The sequence below is a fragment of the Amblyomma maculatum genome, chromosome 1 (genome assembly GCF_055883805.1).
Source record: "Amblyomma maculatum isolate TAMU_Amacu chromosome 1, ASM5588380v1, whole genome shotgun sequence".
Classification (NCBI taxonomy): Eukaryota; Metazoa; Arthropoda; class Arachnida; order Ixodida; family Ixodidae; genus Amblyomma; species Amblyomma maculatum.
In genome coordinates, this window is record NC_139344.1 from 139,995,753 (window position 1) to 140,017,214 (window position 21,462).

Sequence of the window (21,462 nt, forward strand, 5' to 3'; positions counted from 1 at the left end):
TATTTTTTTTTTATTTTTTAAATAAAGGGTTCACGAAGAGCTCACATGATTCGAATACTTACAAAGACCACCTCTAAAGATATGTTGCATTGAAATATTACCATAAATATAGTTTCAGGGTGCTTAACCAAATGCAGTCATTATCAAAAAGATACGGCTCATGGGGTTTGCTTCGAAGCTTTATAATTGACTACCGAAAGCACTCCTGGAATACTTAAGACCCAGAAAGGGTGAAGATAACATTTTCTCATCATCTAATAGATTTCGAAGCTCGAGATGCGAACGGGGTCTTGTTACAGGTTTAGAAGCAAACCCCTCAGACTGTATATTTCGACAAAGTCTGTACATCAACGAAAAATGTTGTGATTAGGGCCAGGTCATGCCAGCTTGCGAACATGCGGACATCATCCCCAAAATCGAAGGCTGGAAAGCGACGGGAGATGGAGTCTCCATATTATGGCCATCCTCTCGCTTTTCTTACCTAGGAAAGATGTATTAAAGAGTAGCCTACCTCTTGATCCAAAATTGCATAAACTGAACAACCTTTTTCTTTCTTCGGTTCATGGTGGGCTGCCACAAAAAACATTCAGGCAAGATGCCTCCTTCTAGATTAGATAAGAGATCATAAACGCCATCCCACAAGACGGCGAAAACCTCCTTCTAGCCCTTGACCTGAAATGAGCAGTGGATAATGTCGGCCGCTGTGCAAAGCGTGCTTCAGTAATTAATCAGACTCAGCGGCCGGGAGAAGTTATTCAACTACGTGAAGACCTTCATCTCGTATCGCAAAATCGGAGAGGTCCGGTCACTCAGAATACCAATGCCCATCAAAGGCACCCCGCATGGCTGCACAGACTCTACAGTCATATTCAACGTAGTAACACAAATCCTAGGCGTACAGATCTTAGCCAGCGAAGACGCCGGCTTCACCTTCTACGTAACGTCACTAAATTGATTACGCAAATTCTTGAGATAAAAGGAAGAAGCGTTGCAAGCACCTATAAAGCTGGTCAACGATTTCGTCGAAGAGGGTGGTTTGCTCCCCGGAGAAATCCGGAGTTTCCCATTACAAATCCTCGGGAGAGATCTGGAACGAAAATTCAAGAAAAATACAAGATCAGAGATTCGAGGGTGTTATTATAAAAAAAATTGAGAACGAATTATACGATCAAGATACCCAAAGACACAGTCAACCAAATTTCAAGAATTATATTAGAAGGGTAACTCCATATCGAAAACGGAAAAGGGATTCCTCCGCTAGGCGTAAGCATAATTACTTACGGGCCACCCTATCAAATGTTTAGAATATTGATGGAAGGGCCGTTGACATCATCATAAGGTGAGCCTGTAAAAGGGCCCTAAACCTCCCATCAACCACATCAACGGAACGTCGGTGGCCGGTCAGGGTACACAACACCTTTGAGGAGCACAGGGAGATGGTTTTGAAGACCCAAAACAACACTTAACGCAAGCGTGTAGGCATAGGTTGTCAAGATTGATTAGGCTATGGCAGGAACTAAGTGCTAGTGAGAGCAACTCACTAATATCGGAAACCTCCAGAAAGGAGTAACACGTAAACCCAATACCCAGATATATGCACTACGAGTAACAGAAAGGTATAGAAGGCTAGCAAGGTCCTTCAACCAGTGGCAAAACAACTACTTAAAGACTCTGATGCGGTCTGCGTGGGCATCAGGGCATATGCCAAGCCAGCAAGTTCTTGATAGCTGCGGTAGACAACTTGAAGAGGTCAATTATAAAAGCTTCGATTTATGTCAAGGATCCTTCGAGGAGGAATCGCTGGTCAAAGTTCAAACCCTCGCCATCAAGACCTAATAACAAGGGAGGAAGACATCGACTTCAAATCAGATCAAATCTTTATACCCACTATGATTTCAACAGATGGAGGATATATACATATAAGGCGTCTGGAAAGCACCAAAGGATACACAATGGTGATAAACAATTAAAGACAATCAATGCAGAAGAAATGCGAAAAGCACCGGCCAGATTAAACAAACACCACGATAAAAAAAAAAAAAAAAAAAACAGGGTTTATGTATATTGAGCAGTACAACAACTAAATAAATCAGAATTAGCTGACTAATAATAGTTTAAAAGTAATGGCAAAGAATAACACAAACGCTCCATGCCAGAATTCAAGAGTGGTATAGCGATCCAGTTTTCTCCACGTCTAGTAGCACAGTAATGCCAATTCTTCTCTAAATGTTCCAGTGCATTCAGGCTGTATATATTCCTTTTCACTTCATATTTAAATCTTGAACACAGACGGTAGCGGTAGAGTTTGTGGGCTGTAATAATACGAGCACTGTGAAAAAAAGTATGTTGCTGTTGCGTTATAACCAGCATTGTGTGCATGGCGTAGATATCGTTTTTTTACATAACAAATATTTTCGTATGTTAGAAAATGTAGTTGTGCCCCAGACAAGTTGGCAGTAATTAACGTGCGAAGAGAAAAGGGAGTTATAGACCAGTATTTTAGTTTTAGCAGAAACAGACGCAGCTACGGCCACTTAACAAGCCAGCAGGGAAGACCTTGCTGGAAGGCGAGCACAACAGTAATTATCTCTCCCTCTGACACATGCTTGAACACCTGGATGAGAAAATTGGGAAGGAAACGAGGGGGCGAATGATTTCGAACCAGCTCTCACAAACCTGGGGAATCCCCTTCACAACCTCCACATTTCCTTGGACCACACGGTGACAGGCTTAGGCTAGGAAGAAGATATTTCTGACCACCACACAACCAACTATCCTCCGTGGACACCATAGACGTGGAGTAGAATACAAAATATATTTTTTTTATCTTCGTATATTACGGAAAATTATTCCCACAAAATACCCAAGCTACTGCCCTTGCTGCAGATCCAGGTTCTATATTATACATGTTGGGGATGGCAGTAAAAACCAGGCAAAAAAATTTAAATCTGCCATACTCGACACACAAGCAGCTGGCGGCGCTTACCAGCGACCACCTGGATTGGCAAGCCGGATCATCGAGCTAGTCCGCAAGTAAGCTGCCACCAGCTAATCCTCGTACTAGTGCAACCAAGCACCAAGTTCCTGACAACTCTCAGCTATATAAAAACTTCCTTAAAAACATGGTAAAAGCATATATGTTCACCTGCAGCTGCGAAGCACTTATGCTCCGTCTCGCGTAAGATATTTTTAGTCCCATGCTGAGGGTGATCTGGGCTAGTCAGGGTAGCGCGCACTACATGTTTCTGCTCAAACCCTCCGTTTCCCAAAGGCAGAAGCAAAGTAGTCACAGCGGCTCGATTTCGTTAGATTTGATCGTCTTGTCTACGGTAGGGACCAGAAAACCTCAAGTGGATTAATTATTTTAGAAAAGCTCCGTTTCTTCTCCTTCTTCAACAGACTAGCACGTGTGTGCTTTCTAGCCAAATCTGAACGCCTTTCTTTAGCGAATAATTTGTTTTATCATTAGGTATCTTCAGGGCATCAAGAATATGCAGCTGCGACCGTTCCTTAATGACTATAGAATAGCTTGCCTTTGTTTAAAGGGGAGCATCACAAAGGCTTCAGTGCTTCCAGGAGATGCTGGTGCGGAAAATTGACAGCTGTCTTTCAAACTCATATACTTGAAAAGCGAAAAGACTGAAACAGCCGCGAACACCCGGGTCAAAAGAAAAATAAAATGGTGCTTTTGCGTTACACCTGACCTCGGTTCTTCAGTGGTTGTGCTTCGGAGCCCTCGCTTCGGTAACCATGCCTGTTACGTCCGCGCGGCCTTCCGAATTGGGATCTGGTTCAAAACGTGGCCTATGCAAAAGCGCTTGTATTCCTCAGCACGTAACTAAATGAACGAATGAGCGATACAGTGAATGCGCCAGGCTGATGCGAGATACACCAATCGTTTCTGGACCGCAATAATTTCGGTGAATTTTTTTCATAGACTTCAGCATGAGTACTAATTGTCATCATATGCGAGTAGCCGGCAAACATTTGAATCAGCCTGGAATAAGTAGTACGAGACACTTAGAATGTGCATGGGTTATACTCGATAAATGTTTGCCGAAATAACTGCCGAAATTCGGCTTAAACCGAAAAAGATCCGTATCCTTGTCATACTCGACAGAGTTAGACCGAGTTAGCTAACTGTCGAGTAAACGTTGCATTGAATGAAATAAGAAAATTGACAAATTACGGGAGCCAGATCAGTGGTAAAGATAATGGCAGCGCCAGGTTAGCGCACTTCTACGCAGTAGGGCATTACATGCGGAACATGTCTTGTTCTCACTATGACCTGTGTGCCGTCGTCTAATGCAAAATGAGCCTACAACCATCCCTAAACAGTGCCAAGTGCCAACAGACAAACCACAAAGCTCCGCGGATGATGTCATCTTTAGCATGTAAACAACAGAGGTTTTCCTGTGGCTTTATTTCCTTTTGTGGTCACCTTTAAGCAATGTAAATAAGCCACAGAAAGATGCAAAGATAAATGTCATACCTATTGGGCCGAAACATGATACTGCGCCTTTTAGCGAGACCCATGCGGAGCATTGCCTTCACGAAAAAAAAAAGAAAAAATAATTGTTATGAGCAATTACCCCCCCCCCCCTCTCTCTCTCTCTCTCTACGGGAGATGCGAGTCACGATTCTGCGCGGCATGTAAGAGCACCGCTTCTCACTTCCAGATCACGACAGGAAACCGCCCGGATTGGCTTCTCATTACCGCACGAGTGCCGTGTACGCCGTGTACGCGTGCCGAGCCCGGCGACACAGATCCGCGGCCAGGGACTGAATGAGTGCGCACGCGCATTTATTCAGCTTCGAGCTGACGCGACGGGTCCATTCCTCTGAGCATCCAAAGCTTGCTCAGAAACTCGCTCCTTTTCCTCGGAAACATATATATACCGGATGTCTCAGCTAACTTGGACCAAGGCTTAAAAAAAATACGGCTTGCCCTAGAGCAGTGAAACAAATTCAGAGATGTTAAGAGTCGACTATGCTAACCTCCAGTATTTTTTTCGTTCACTGCAGTTGATTAATTAGTAAAACCTAATTAGCCGTTTTTTAATTATTGGCTCGGGAGAAAAAGTGTCAATGCAGAAGTTGTAGATGTATAAAAAAACAGCTAGCTACGTTGCTTCCATCAAACTAGAATTACGTAAAGTGATATTTTTACCAGCCGAAAACGACGCCTGGCGCGGTAAGAAAAATTAGAAGGGTTCAACGCTGCTGAACCGAATATGGAACGAAATCATTAGCTGCGGGTGACCGAGCATACTGCTTCTTCTCCTTCCTCTTCTTCTTTTGTTAGGCACAGCGCCGGCTCGGGCACCATGTACACGGGCACGGACACGGGCCACACAGCAACGAGTGGTTAGACCTGGCGTAGTATTGCTTTCGCAATAAAAAACTTCCCCCTGACTGCGGCGTCACATTAAAGCCTCGAGACGCGTCAAAGATAACAAAACCCGCTTTTCTGGCCGTGCTCTCTAAGATTAACCTGGTTGTACGCACTTGGCGAATGATTTAAAATAACAGCTGGACATGTGACAGCATTTTTTTAAGGTCTGTAAGTAGGGCGGCGTAAGTCGAAGCGTGATGAAAACAACGTAGCTATCCGTTTTTCTAGAAGATCTACAACTGTTGCATTTACACTTTATTCTGAATGCACGAATTAAAAAAGCTAATTAGTCTTTACTAATTAATCAACTGAAGTGAACGAAAAATACTGGAGGTTAGCATAGGCGACGTTTGCTTCACTTTGCTAAGGCAACCGTATTTATTTTAAATCTTGGTCCAAGTTAGCTATTATACAGGTATATATATACATACATACATATATATATATATATATATATATATATATATATATATATATATATATATATATATATATATATATATATATATATATATATATATATATATATATATATATATATATTGGAAGGGAGAACAACGCGCCGATAGTGGGAATACATACATACATACATACCTACATACATACATACCTACATACATACATACATACATACATACATACATACATACATACATACATACATACATACATACATACATACATACATACATACATACATACATACATACATACATACATACATACATACATACATACATACATACATACATACAGCTTTGAGGTACCAGTGACGTGCACGTCTCCAAGCGCAGCCTTCGGGACGTCACTTTTACTCCAGACAACCGCCATCGTAGGATAGTGTCACGAAATATTGATGTGAATGGTGTAATCTTGCGACGTATAAAAATCTTGCTTTTAAAATTTGTACCGCGCTCCTGTTGTCAAGACCGCCATAGAAAGCAATGGGATGCAATTTTTGTTCAATAAATTGTATAAAATAAGCACCTCCAAGAGGTGATCTGAGGATGTATTGACTGCAGTCAATACCTCCACAGAACATATCTCTCAGGGGATCGCGCCACGGCATGTCATGAGCCGTCCTATAGTATGCAAAACAAAATTACGTTTGTACACGAGTTTTCATTGAAAACATAAGTTTGTCCTGAATTTTGCGTATGAGGTCCCTGATCGTTCATTTCACAGTGCGACAAACGTGACAGATTTAGAATGTTACGCGGCTTGCTTGAGTCGGATGGCATGGTGCTCAGTCAGGTTTACAGACAACCTTTTTTACTCCTTTTTGTTGCATCCTACGGGCTACCAATAACATTGCCTGGAGTGTGATAAATGACATCTTAGGCCGTCAAAAGGAAAACCTAAATGGTCTCGAAAGAAAGGGCAAATCACTTGCAAATTATTTCAATAACCACGCTGTGAATATTTTCGTTCCTTGTTCCAGCAATGCGAATACAGATAACGAGGTGAGTAGTTTGACTCAAATAACAGAAAGCATATTTTGAGAGCCAAGAGATGAAATTGAAGTTTATAATATATTCCTGGGCTTAAAGAATACCAAGGCTTTGGACATCAATAACATACAGATTACACCAGTAAAACACGTCGCTGACTTACTTTCATCTGTGCTCACTTATATTTGTAACTTGGCGCTTGAGTCTGGAATTTTTCCCACTGGTATGAAATCGGCTAGAGTTTCGGTAATTTACAAGGGTGGTGAACGCAACTTAGCTTCAAGCTATAAACCAATTTCTGTACTTCCGGTCTTTTCGAAGGCACTAGAAAAGCTTATCTACATATGCATAATGAGGTTCCTTGATAAAAAGCATGTTTTAACTGATTCGCATTGTGGCTTTAGAGCTGGTAGGTAAACAGAGACCGCATTGCTAGCACTTAAAGAAAAAAATATTGCAAAATATTGAAAATAATTTTTTCACCGTAGACATTTTCATCGATTTTAGCAAGGCGTTTGATTGTTTAGACCATAATATTCTAATCAATAAGTTATACTCATGTGGGATACGCGGAAAGCCGCTATTATTACTGGAACGTTATCTCAGTTGTAGAACACAATCCGTAACCCTCCATAATTTAACTTCTGAGTTTCTACCTATCCGCTCCGGTGTACCGCAAGGTAGTGTGCTGGGGCCCTTGCTGTTCAATATATTCATTAACGATATTATCAACATGGATAGCACAGTTCAGTTTATAATATACGCTGATGACACCACACTGCTTGCCTCTGGTACAGACTTAAACAATGTCTTAACGAAATGTAACGCTACTCTAAATAAATTATCAGTTTGGTGCCGCTTAAATCGACTTCAAATAAATGCAGCGAAAACTAAAGCAATCATTTTTCGAGCAAAAAAATAAAAGCTTGCACCACAATTATGTGTTAAGTTTTGAAAAACAGGTGATTGACATTGTTGAAGAGCATAAAACATAAGGAGTATATTTTTCATCTAACTTGAGCTGGGAAACGCCCATCAGTTATCTTTGCAAAAAAACTTTATTCTGTTGTAGGTGCACTGTCACGGTGTTGCAGCACTTTGCCCTTAAAATGTAAAATTCAGATTTACTATGCACTCTTCCATTTCCATTTTACTTACTGCAATTTAGTATGGGCTACGACGACAAAGACTAATATGGACAAATTAATTGCACTACAAAAAAGAATCGTTCGCCTGATTGCCAACCTTGAACGATCATTTTCCACAACAAAAGTCTTTCAAACAAATAACATCATTCGCATCATTCATCTTTATGAATTCCGTCTTCTGCAAACAATGCATGTATTTTTATTCCACCAATGTCACAAATCATTTATCAACGTTGGCATCTTTAAAATTGCGCCATGCTTCGGTGGACACAAGGAATCAAGACACATGGACAATACCGTTTTTTCGTAATAACTACGAATTACCGTCTTTAATTCATAACCTCCATCGCATTTAGAATATTTTAACAAACAATGGCTTTAGATCTACTGAGCTATTTTGTAAAATTATGAAATGAATATATATTGCTTTGATTTGTTTATCTATGAATTATTTCCGTATGTATTGTGTTATCTTAGTGCAGATGGCTGTACGGTTCTCTTATTTACTTGATTTGCATTAATATAGCAATCTTCTATTTTCTTTTATTTACCTTACAGCTGTGTTACTTTTGTATGAAACTTTTTTTTATACGTGAGTCTTTCTGATGTTTCTTTTCTGTTTTATATTGCGAGTTTTCATTTTGTTTGTATTATTTCATTGTTACATTTTTGTTTACACGCTTGCTGTGTACACCATGCCTTGCAACGGTTTCCTGGACTTAGTCAAGCTGCTCTAGTAGCTTTTATCCAGGAAACCTTCCAGCAAAACTGGAAAATAAACAAACTAACTGAACTATTTTCCGAAACAGATGTCTTGACTGCATGTTCCTTCTAGAGTTTTTTTTTTTTTTTTTAATCGATATTTATTGCCTTAGGGCATCAGTAGGTTATGAGATGAAGGATGAATAAATGATTAAATGATAAGAAAGCACGCATGGTATGGACCCCTGTCAACAACTTCCTAGTACAGGCTCATCGATTCATGCATGCATTTCGTTTCGGATGTTCGACAGATGAAGATGGGAAGCAGTATAGGGCGCTTTTTTCTCTGTGTGTGACCGCGCACGCCTGTGTTCCTTTCCTCAACTTTCCTTGAACATAGCTTTTGATACCCCATCCGACCGTTCGATCTGCCAGAAAAGTGGGCCACGGGAGCTGTCCAACTCCCCCCCCCCCCCCCCCCCCAAGTCGAGTCGAATACACTTCAAATAGACTTTTCACTCAGGAAAGAAAAAAAAAAAAAAAAAACAAGCAGAAGAAAACAGACGAAGAGTGTCTCCGTCCGCCTCATGGCCGGGCGAGCACGTGGCTCCACTTTCCCCAGAGAGCTGCCCACTTACAAATTGGAGGCCGCCGTAGAAAGCGAAGACAAACGGAGAGAACGAGAGAAGTGGCGCCCCCTCCCTCAACTGCCTCCCGAGTATGCAGCTCTGCGCCAAACAACGCCGCGACCGGGGAAGGGCACGGCACGCCCATCATTAAGGGGCCTAATGCGCCGTCCGCGGGCGCGCTTTTGCTGAATCTCGAGGCGATCGGAGGCCAAGCCGCAATAAAGACAAAACGAAGGAAGGAACTTGAGATTCGATAAAGGGAAGGCGAATCCGGCGTCCGTATCAAAAAAAGCTCCGGAAGCAAACGGGTGGACAGCGATGAAATTTAAGCCAAGGTCTCGTGGTCGCGCCTCACGAATGAAAGCTGCAGCCACAGGAGTGGCGGCAGCGGATCGCGCGTGCCACTCATGCGGCCAATTATTAGCCTCGCGCTGGCGCCCAAAATGAACCGACGCGAGGCGCGAGAGAAGTTCGGTCCATGTCGTCCTCGTAGTGTTCAGGACGCCGGGCTAATAAAGAGCGGAAACCGCGCGTGCGCAGCGAAGCGCGCCTAGCGGAGAGGTCGCCAGGCACCCTGTGGTGTACACAACATAGCGTGACCATCTGGTGGGTGGAAGCACCCGGTTAGAGAAGTTCCGTACCGGCTCGCATGGGCGACCCTGTGACCGGGCTTGGCGAAAACACGGCCAAGGTTTGGCGCAAAAAGCTGCCCACTGAAGCGCCAGCTCTCGGTGGCTGCCGAAACTGCTGCGTACGCTTGCACCGCCGCTCTCTGCCTTCTAGGTTCCCTCGGCCCGCTTCTTCAGCGCGCTAGTTTACGTTAGATGGGATTCAGAAGCAGAGCGGCTACTCATAAAGCAAGCAGAGAAGGCGCGGCGCATTTTTAGGGGGCTTGACGACGCGGCACTAGAGCACTTGTCAGATAACCTTCCCCGCAAAGACATAGTTGCTGAGTCTTTAAGGTTTATTTTTTTCTGCGTGCGTTCCCGATAGGCTCGAAGCAGGTGCAGGCGCCGTCTGAAGAAAGGGAATGGCGGCAGACGCAACGCATAAAAGTGTCCGCCTTTTGTGACCTCAGTTTACGCAAACGGTTAGGATAATTAAAGTTCGCACGTCATGGCTTCCAGGAGGCACCTCCGACAGCTGCGGTCAAAATAACGCTGGCTATTGTGCGTCCTGTTCCGGGTGCTGTTGGGCCGGTGCCAACGCTGAAAAACTGTTTCGTGCAGTTACCTTGGCCCGTACTTGCGTTGTCACAGATGCACCTTGTCCGGTAATTATGCCCTTATAGGAGGAATGTGGCCACGCGGAGCTTCCAGTGGCGAAGCGCAACAGCTCTCTTCGATTCCGTCGAAAGTTGATCGATGGTAAAGCAATGCCACAAAACGACAAATATTAAGACCAGAAAAGTGGACGTGTTGGTACATGATTGATTGATTGATTTTCAGACATTTATTACAAGGCATGTTTGTAGCAGTATCTCGATCCCTAGCAAGAGGCTGTTGGGATCCATGCAAGAAAGTTCTTGTGTTTAGTTTGCAGGCATCAAAAATGTTCAGGCGGTGCAAAATAATAATAATAATAATAATAATAATAATAATAATAATAATAATAATAATAATAATAATAATAATAATAATAATAATAATAATAATAATAATAATAATAATAATAATAATAATAATAATAAGCAGGGACGAGAGGCGCCCCTGATGTGTTGTATATGTTTCTGCCCACGTGTTCGTTCTTTTTTTTTTTTTGCGCTTCATGAACATAGGTTACCAACATGGCGACGTCTTTCGAACGAGCCGTTTCCGAGCAAAAGTTTTAGGAAAAAAGTAAAAATTCGAGAGTAAGCATATATAATGCTGTCTCGATGGAAACACGCTTTTATGAAAATGCCAGGGTACTGGACGCATACGCGTATGCAATATTAATCGAAAAATGAAACCGTTGCGAGCATTCTTCATAGCACCTAAGTTATGCCGCCAGGCGTGCGGTCAAAACTAAGCGGCAGCCCACATCCCTGCGAAAATGAACAAAGACCAACAAGCTGAAATAAACCGCGTACATCGAGTGAAACGGTAAATGCTATGCTGTGCTTCTTCTAGACTTAGAGATTGCGTTGAAAGAAACTCAATGCTTTTTCTTGCGACGACATCTTGTTGCATCACTATAGAAATGACGCACACTATCCGCTAGGATCGCTGTAAAAGGTGCTTCCACAGCGAAATAGGCAACCTTCAATTAGATTCCTTTATTTATTTAAATCTAGGATAACAGATCTTGTCGCTGTCAGAAGGGCCGTCTACTACCCTTCAATGTGTGATTTAGAGATATGGGAAAAATGAATCCAACGTTTGAATACTTCACCACGAAAGCTGTTATTGTAATTGTTAATTTGTTGTTGTTATTGTCGTCGTTGTCATTGATGCTGGGGTTCGTTTTAAGTCATAAGAAGATAAAAAGCTAACTAATTTCTGTCGATGGTATTTTAGATCTGTAAATTGAGATCGACACAAGACCGACCGAAGAAAAGTGAAAACAATAGCAGGTAAATCAATATTGTCGCTTTAGCCATGAATGCGATAAAGAAATAAAGGACATGTATTTGAAAAATTGAAATCTTGGCGGATGTTACGCGGTTCTACGAGAATGCAAACAGTGACGACTCGAGTTATGCATTATTTCCCTCAGTTTCTGAAAATAATCAAAACAGAATCTTTTTAAGTTTCAGCAGTGAAAACTATAAAACGTGAGTGTGCTATCGTAGAGAACCCATAGCGCGGGCTGACAGATATCTAGCGCGCAGAGAAGGTGCAGTATTGTAGTTCGTATAGGCATGATTTGCCAAGACTGCTTTGTAGAAGCAACTCGACTTTCCAGACTACGAGTTCTTGCTCCTTCCCTTGAGAGTAGCGTGCTTCGGAATAGCACGCTACGTCTCTCTAGCTTTCGCAGTACAAGCTCTTGCCAACCACATGCAGATCTGTAAGCTAATTAATGCCTCTAATGCATCCAGTCACCGTCTCTCGGGATTATTATTAAGTGCTATGACGCACGCACAGCTCAAGCCTGCGCCATGGCCTCACGGCTCAGCAGTTCAATTCCAAGCAAGTCGAGCGAAGGGGAGAAAGTGAGGGAAATAAATGGCAAGGAACAGCGATAACAACCCCCCCCCCCCCCCCCCCCCCCCCCCCCGGCCTCACCAGAAAGTACCTCGCACTGGGTGCACAGAATTATCATACGGCCGGCGTTTGATGGACGAGCCCCGGCAAGATTTGTTCAATAAGCGCACAAGCTTTACACCGCGAAGATTCATGCCTAAGTTTGTGGCCGAGCTATGGCAGACGGAGTTGGCCATGACAAGAAGCGCAACGCGGTATAGCTTCGGGCTGAAAGTATATATTGACTTGTTTTTCGAGTGAATTTATTTCCAGGGTATCCCATTTGAAACACTACTATTTTCATTATTAAAGCAAATATGTCAAGATAAGGAGGCCCGAAGAATATATCTAAAAAAGAGACAAAGTCACTCTTGACGAGTCACATGTTCTGCACTTTTCCTCTCCTTGCATCCTGGCCAAGATCGAAAGTGGTCACCTTTCACCGCACGCGGTGAATTAAGGCGGCGGGAAGAGCTGGAGGTTTCTCTTAGCGCACTGTTTCTGCACTCCAGACTATATTGAGGCAAGCGCTACTCCCAGCGAGACGGTTGCCATTTGCCTCCGTTTGTGTCGAAACCATGCATTACAGGTTTAGTTTACGACACAAGAGAAGACGGATGCACAGTCGTCTCTCGTACCCTGCTATTGTGCGGAGTCTGCGTCGGCCTACAGTTACTAAGCCCTGAAAAGAGTGTTTACGACAGAGTGCAGAAAACTTTTACTGAGCCGTGTACGTGTATGCCCCCGAAGAGTAGTAGGGGCTTCGTTCGCCATGTACTGAAAAAATTAAAAGCAGGCTTTTCACCCCTTTGTTTCCAGGGATGCTTTGCATAGCGCGTCTCTGATGAAACTGCGCACGAAGTTGGCTTTCTAAGATTCCTGGCATGCCCTTTAAACGGAGCGGGGATTGCGGATGTTCTCGTCGAACGTGAACCAGGTCAGGTGTCTACGCGGATAAAGCATGTCACCGACGCATGCGAGTGTAGACATCTCCCTGGCCGAAAATAGTTTATGCCGCTATTATTCTCTTGCATTGAACAGGGCGGTAACGCTTGCTGCTCGCTTTTCTTAGTCGCAATCAGCTCTTCTTTTTTTTTTTTTTTTTCAGTTACGGGAAATTTTGGCCGTGTTAACAAGCAAGACAAAATAAAAGACTTTGTGAAACTCTTGTAAGTTGGCTGAAATGATAATTTTATAGTGCACAGGGATCTCGCGCGAGTTCCAAGGTGATTCAAATCGACACATGTTGCAATCCGTTCAACCAGCGGAGCACCGTCAAAGCACTGCGTTGAATGGAATCACTGTTGCTGTTATACAGCTGTATCGCCCTAAGAAAAGAACATGAATATTTTTTTTTTCCAAGAAGCTCTCGACTGAAACTTTGGAGGAGCCAGCCATGCACCCCGATGAGACGGGCAAGCTCAGTGTCTACTTTGAGGAAGTGCACTTTGTTTCGTAAAACGCGGTGATAGGGAATGACATCCGCGATTCAGAAGGGTTGGTAAAAACGAAAAAACTTACACAATGCCTATGATGTACGCAAACGTTCGCCACAACTTTTTAACATAGATACTTGGAGCTGAGTTAAGCGTGAGTAAGATCCAGCACCAGTATACAAAAAAACAAAAACTATTAAAGAATGCGTTTCTACGCTTAGCGAGCGCATCATTCACTTAAATGCTACGCCTTACGTTGAAATGTTTTGATGCACTTGTGGCGCACCCACACCTGCCTTTTTTGGCGGTGTTTAATTAACACTGGTACTGTTGATGTCCAGGCTACGCACCTCTGAGAACGCCTGGAATTATCCTCCAAAGTTACATTTAGGCGAATGCGTCCTGCCAAAAAAGGCGCTAAACATTCCGCCACAACAGCCTCTCCGTGACATTGACTTCCTTCAAGCATGCTTCGCCTTATCTTTCTCACAACGGTATGAAAACGCCCAGAGTTGAACAAGGACGAAGCTTGCTGTCATCTCGAGAAGGGAAAACAGACACGCTCACACGCTCGATAACTCGCTCACATGTATCACTTGGGTACCTTACATCCCCATACCCTCCCTTTTTTTTATATTAGTATAGGCGCTCTAGTAGTCAGTGTTTTGTCCAAATAAGTCAGCTATGACGCCGCAATGAGGCTCGGACACCGCGCCCATCCTGCATGTGTTCCGCGCGCGCTGCGCAGGACAACCCGCCCCGGGCGTTCCGCCACCTCGCCCCACTGAGCGGGTGCGGGACCGTTCCCTCGCGTCTGCGCATTCGCTTAGCCTACTGACTGTGGGGGTGCGCTGGGCCGCGCGGGTGTAGCGACCTTGACCTTAGCGCCACGCTGCGCTCGATAACCGTAATTATTCGCCACGGAAACGGGCATGCGCCGGCCAGCCCCTGCAGGCAGCAGCGCCGCGACGCTGGAAGCGGCTGGAACTGCTCCAGCAGGGGCGGATTGCGGACGCGGCGAGAGGCGGAAGATCCGCTTGCGACCAAAGGGTTTCTGCCCGCGCTTCTGCCCGGGGACGAGGGTCCCCTCACCTACGGTTTCCCGAATCCCGCCAATTATTCCAGTCGTGGCAGCCGAGGCATTCAATATACCAGCTGACGTATTGTTGGTATGAGAAAGAAAAAAAGAGTTGTGTGCGGATGCCGAACGCAGGTGCGTACATGTATTATATACGAGATGAGGTTCTGGATACCAACACTCCTTGCGGCAGTAAAGGTCGTGACCACAGAAGGTATACCGCCATGACGAAGTCTAGCTCAACTCCGCATGAGTCGGATTTTGATAGCTGCCTATCAAGCGACGGGAATAAACGGAGGAACGCGGTGTAATTTTATTCGTTTTTTTTTTTTTCTGGTTTTAAGGAACCTAAAACCTTTTTTCATGAAAATGGAATGTTTTCTCATGGAATCTTTCCTCATGGATCCACAAAATAACAAAAGACTACAAGGCATCATTGACGTTCTCTTTTTTTTTTTCTTTTTCTTCCCTCTAATGTGCTTGTTTTACGAGAACCTGAAACACAAATTTCACTTTTTCGTATCGGCTTATTTTTGCAGCTCTGCCATAGCAGTCTTACGCACCAACGTATCGTGCGTTTCACTGTGAAGGGGAAGGCCAGGAAAGACAACAGCAAGCCTAATACGTTCAAGCCTGCAGAGGCAAACTATTCTGCTGACTGGAAAATACTCGGAAGCATTCTACTATATACACGTGAACTATGCACGTCTTTAACTATAATAAAGTCAAAAGCACTTCGCCAGAGCGTTCTTTTTTTTTTTTTTTTAATGCTCAGGAGCCACAAGAATCATGAAACCGGCAACGAGATGTGACGCCAAGGTAGGGTGTTAAACTCGCCCTACAAAGTGTAGTGGTAAAGATTTTCTTGTAAATGTAGCGGACAACGTATGCCAGTACAACTTCTGTCAGTAAGAGTGCATAAATGTTCTTAAATTCATAAATAAAAGCGTCAAGATTTTCCCACAGTATTGTTGGCTATCTTCAGTTACCAGCACAACCAATGTTTTTTTTTTTTTTTTCTTTTGCCATTGCAGCCACATGATCACGTTATGCAGCGTTTTTCTAGTGCTTAATATATATATATATATATATATATATATATATATATATATATATATATATATATATATATATATATATATATATATATATATATATATATATATATATATATATATATATATATATATATATATATATATATATATATATATATATATATATATATATATATATATATATATATATATATATATATATATATAATGTTGAAAATTCTAGGGGAAGCAGCCCCCCCCCCCCCTTCTTTCCCTCCGGATCGCTCGTCGGAAAATGACGGAAGGAAAGATAGACAGCAAACATAAAAACCCAAATTCTGTTTAGAGTAAATAGGCCGAGATTGTTCTTATCCGTCCGGATGCGTGGGTATACCAGCCTTAACGTTGACATCTAACAGTGTACGACTGCATTGGTAGATCATTTGCGATAAATTTGCTATCTTCCCTTTTGTCATTGTCGGATATGACTGATGCTGGCTTCACAGCGCATGCTCTGTTAGCCTTCCAGGAGGAGGTATTGTCATCAGCAAGGATCTATCGATAGTCCAGTCATCGTTGTGCGCATTCCTTTCTGCTTGTCCTTCGCCTATTTGGCTGGCGCCATGTTAGGTATGTATACCAATGGGCTCAGATTTCAACCCTCCTGGCAGAAGTTCACTTCTAATTGTTTCTTTATTTTGAGTGCACTTACGCGTGCTTACGCGTCGAAAAAGTTATTACACTAAAGTTGCACAAAAAAGTCAGCTATCCAGATCATTGAATTGTAAACAATGGAATGGAGGCCTCGGTCCAGTTACGCTGTAATTAAGCAGATTGTTGTCTAATTACCCATTCTAGATTGTACGTACGCTTGAGAAAAAACTACTTGTAAACGAAATTTCGTTGACATAAAAGGTCATGAAATCATATCTTAAATGTCCCTCTCCTCAATAAAAGCAGCTGTGCGAGTTATTAAATATTGGTGTTAATATCTTTGGTGGGATTTTGGGTGGGGAATAATGGGCTTGAGGCAATTTTTTGGAGCAATTGTTACCAATGAACAGGTGGCCTCCTTCGGAATATTTCTCACTGGGATATTTCGGAAGCTCTTGGAGGCCTTTATACCAATGAAATGAAGACTTAATCAACCATCAAGGAAACAATACCCAGAACTGCGGCGCAGCGAAGATAAACGCTATGGGAGAAGCACAACACAGGCGCACACAGCGAACTGTGATACGGTCATGCAGTGGTGACAAGCCCATGGTAGCCACAAATGAAGACATTGGCGTTGTACTTGAATGGAACTCCTTATTGGGCTGACTGAATCGACGGCGGCGATAACAACAAACGTGCTCGTCGGTCGTCGAATGAAGTTTCACTCGCTAGCGCTCAATTTAAAGGCAGCGAAGAAAGATCTAGATAAAACCGCGAATGGTGACTAGCATACCCTGGAACATTGCAGAATCACACGTGCGTGGCTGGAATCTTTCCGTATACATCTCGATTCTCGAAGCATCTTCGGCGACAAGGGAAATGATAAAGCCGCGTCTCGCGACAGTGAGAATGAACAAACAATACAGGAATCGATCTGCGCGCTATAGAATCACAATAATAAGGCCTCATGCGGGCGGCTCTCGAAAAACAAATAAAAACGAATGGTTTGCGGCATTACAAAATGGAACCTGAACTTCCTCTTTCACACCCAAGCAAAACTTCCTCCTGTACTCACCAGTACATACATCACACTCGCACAGCTCTTCTTTCCCAAGCAGCTAGCAGAAGAGGTGTGCGAGTGTGATGTACTTTATCAAAAGTTTACAGCCCAGAGGGTTTGCTTTTAAGCCATATAATATGACTTCTGTAATAATCATGGAAATCCTAGCCATTGGAGAGGGTAGGACGAAAAATCTTCTTGCCTTCATCAAGTATGGAAACCTGGGAATGCATTGCGAGCCACATAATATCGCTTATAAGTAGACCCCCTGGGCTGTAAACTTTTGATAAAGGCTGTACGTGTGGGTGTAGAGGAGGAAGTGTTACTTGGATGTGAAAGAGCAAGTTCGGGTTCCTTTGTTTGTACTAGAGTTGGTAGTGTGCGCCTGTGTTGTGTTTCTCTCTTCGTGTTTGTCTTCGTTGTGATGCTGTTCTGGGTATTATATACCAACTCACCCGACAAGCTGTTATTAAGGAGGTATATATACCCGGCGTTGAGCTTGGTGTACTTCTTGGCGTTCCCGAACAATTTACTTCTCTTATTTCTCCACTTGTCCAATTCCGTCAGTGAAGTGAAATGTTGGGGAGCACCGAGAAATGCGGCAAGCTCAACGCTGCTAAAGGAACATTGCGGGTGAGCAGCGGAAGCTTTTCCTCTGTCTCACTTCCCTTAAATTCGTAATTAAGATGGTCAGTGTAGAGGATGTACTACATGATGAAAGGCTTCTTTCACATGTGATCAGTAACAATCACACTGAAGTATGCAGACAAACGCTGAAACACTGTTCACAAAGGGGGCTGACAGAAGTTGGTGAGGAACAAACCCTGTTCTTCATGAGAAATTGCCGGGCAACTGGCTCTACACAGAGAGGCGAGAAGAGCCTACCTGCCACCTCAAAACAGCACTAACTAAAGTCGAGCACATACAAGCACACTTCCTACACCGACAAAATTACATCAATGGTATCCCACGCTATACATCTCTCAGAGCAGGCGCTGGAACCTAATCTCAGACATGTACCCCATGATATGAGAATGCCAGAGTGCACCTTAGGTAGACCCTATCCGCAACCCTTCTATAGAGCAATGGGAGGTTATTTTGTGCAGCGATGACTCACAAGACCAGCAACGACTGGCGAACAGGGCTGAAGCTGCGCTGAAGGCAGATGGACTGCAGGATCAGGAGGTCCACCCATCACGGCCCTGCACTAGTCTTTTGGAAGCTAATAAAGAGTTTTATCCATCCAACCATAATATCAAGCTCCACGTCCTCTGCCTACCTGTGTTGTCTTTATTGAAGCGAGTGACACTGCCGTGTTGCCTTAAGGTCGGCAGTGGACTTTCACGAATTAACAATTCTTCCTTTCAGGCTGCAATGGCTGACAGCACTGCTTACGTCGTCAATGAGTGCAAAAGGAACAACGAGTGGAACCCTCATCGTTATGCACGTATTCATGTACCAGGACGTCCAAGATCCAAGGGGTTACTACGCACAACTGACAGCAGCTTCGTTTTCGAAAGTAACGTCCCCTAGAACTGGCGTCGGTCGTTCTTGGGGCATTTCAAAATGCCTATTGCTGTAGCCACATGAACGTGCACATCAATGGTCTGTCTCCTCTTCCACTTACTTTACGTCATTATGTTTCTTTATCCAGCTCTCTCGCTCTTAGGTAGCCTTCCCGAGAACCTTCTGGTCAACCTTGCTGTCTACACGCTGCGCTTATTTTTCATATTTCTCATTTCATTTTTCTTTTCAACAATTTTCGTCTTTGTTCCACTCCTGATTATGTCGCTTTAAAAGCAGAATTTGTGAACGGAGCCGCGTTTGATGTTGTCGCAAATATCACAGGGCGGAAGCACTGAAGTAGGCGCCGGCGGCAAAACTGAGAGAAGCGCCTGTCACCTGGCCTCGTTGTAAACGGCGGGCGCGTTGGTTCCCGGTAGCTATAAGCAGGCGCAAAAGCTAAGCCGCGTTCCTAGTCGGCACACTGCATTCCGCGTCTGGCGTCTCGCATTCCGATGTATCGTTTTGCTTCTGAATTGGGTAATTTTCCTCCAGCTGGTTGGACGAAACGGTCGACCAACGACGACTAGAAATGCTATACATATATACATACACGGAAATGTGGACATTTTCTGAGAAAAAAAAAAAAACCTTTCTGAAGTAATTTTTCGCGCATTCTTTGCCAGCGTGATAACAGTCAATGTCCTTAGATATTTCCTCGACAGGTTTCCAGTTACTTGTTATTAATTTTGAAAAACGCGTCCCTATTAATTGTCTGACATATTTGTTGTGAGCGCAGGACCAATATCAGAAGCGAAATTTTAGTACGCATCAGAAGCTTGGGCTAGTCCTGTCAATATGCTCATAAAAGAATCTTTATGAACGTAATAATAGCAATGCCCGTGATTCTTCGCTCACAGTGCCTACGGCGAATGTTCTTTGTAACAGGACATTTAAAGCTATAGAGTTAAAATATCCGCGTATGAGGAGGGTTCCAGCTGGAAATGGGCTACTTTCTTCGTCTTCGGGTGGGTCGCGCTCAACCGTGATCACGTGACTACCTCGTGCTCTCACCCCGAACCTCGCACTGTGGGTAACGTTTGTCGTCGTCAAATCGAAAGCGGGGTCCAAAAAAAAAAAAAAAAAAAAAAAAGACGGGCGCTAACTTTTTGAAACGGCTAATAAGAGCCTGCAAACATGCGGCGGGTGGAAAAAAGAAGAAAAGACGGGCAAAAAAAAAAAGCGCTACGACCACTACCAGCAAACGCGTTGAGCAAAATCGTCGACAAGTCTGCGTCTCCTCATTTCTATTGGAAAATAAAACACTGGAAGTTGTAAATAAAGTCCACGCAGCGCACACATGCAGCACCTTGTTCAGCGCATTGTGCGACATAGCGCAAGCGTTGCATAATTTGTGTACGGCAGTCTTAGTTTTGAGGCGATTACACTAAGCTTTCATGTGCACTTCTAAGGCTGCCAGCACTCACAAATATGTTAAATATATTCAGCGGCGCAGACCTTTTTTTTTTTTTTTACTTTATATTCTTAGCTGATAGCATTGCCTAAACACATCGCATTACTGTCCGCGTTAACCGAAATAACCCTCTGTTAAGGTCGGAACAAAACTGTTTTCTGCACGCAGCTCTGCCGAAAGAAGGGGCTTTGTAATAGTCGAGAATACAGGTGAAAAGGTAAACGAAACTGGCCGACATTTCGAGCGCAAAACAATAATAATAAAAATAATAAACTGAGCGTTTTAGGCGGCTGTGTAATAAAGTTTAATTAACAGCGGGTCTGGTAATCAATTCACATTAAAGGAAGAGCGTTTTTTATCTGCATACGAAGAAGGTTTCGTCGGCAAGCGTTGAATTCGCTTCAAGCACATACTTGATTTGCACGCCTAAAATAATGCCCCAGAAGTACACGCACTTTATTCTAGCTTGCCTTTTTCAGCGTGCTTAAGCAGGGGCTCCAAACTCTGGAGAAGAGTGGGAAACTGGGAACGATTGCGAACTCGGCTGAGCGATGGCGGTTTCATGCACTACGGAGCGCCCTGGTATAGGGCAACAAAAGACTCCTGCGCAGTGCAGATACGTTCAATTTGCATTCTACAAAAAAAAAAAAAAAAAAAAAAGGTGCCTGCGCCAAGTGGCGGAGAACCATAAATCCACTTCAACAAACCAAATAAAAAGAAGACAA

At 43.5% G+C, this 21,462-nt stretch overlaps 1 long non-coding RNA gene across 1 annotated transcript in view; it reads right to left on the bottom strand.

Annotated features, from left to right (window-relative positions):
* Positions 1-21,462, bottom strand: part of LOC146204164 (uncharacterized) — an 89,664-nt gene that overhangs the window by 47,291 nt on the left and 20,911 nt on the right. The window contains exon 2 of the long non-coding RNA XR_014702695.1: positions 999-1,087. This is a non-coding gene — a long non-coding RNA (uncharacterized LOC146204164). The remainder of the gene's footprint in view (positions 1-998; positions 1,088-21,462) is intronic.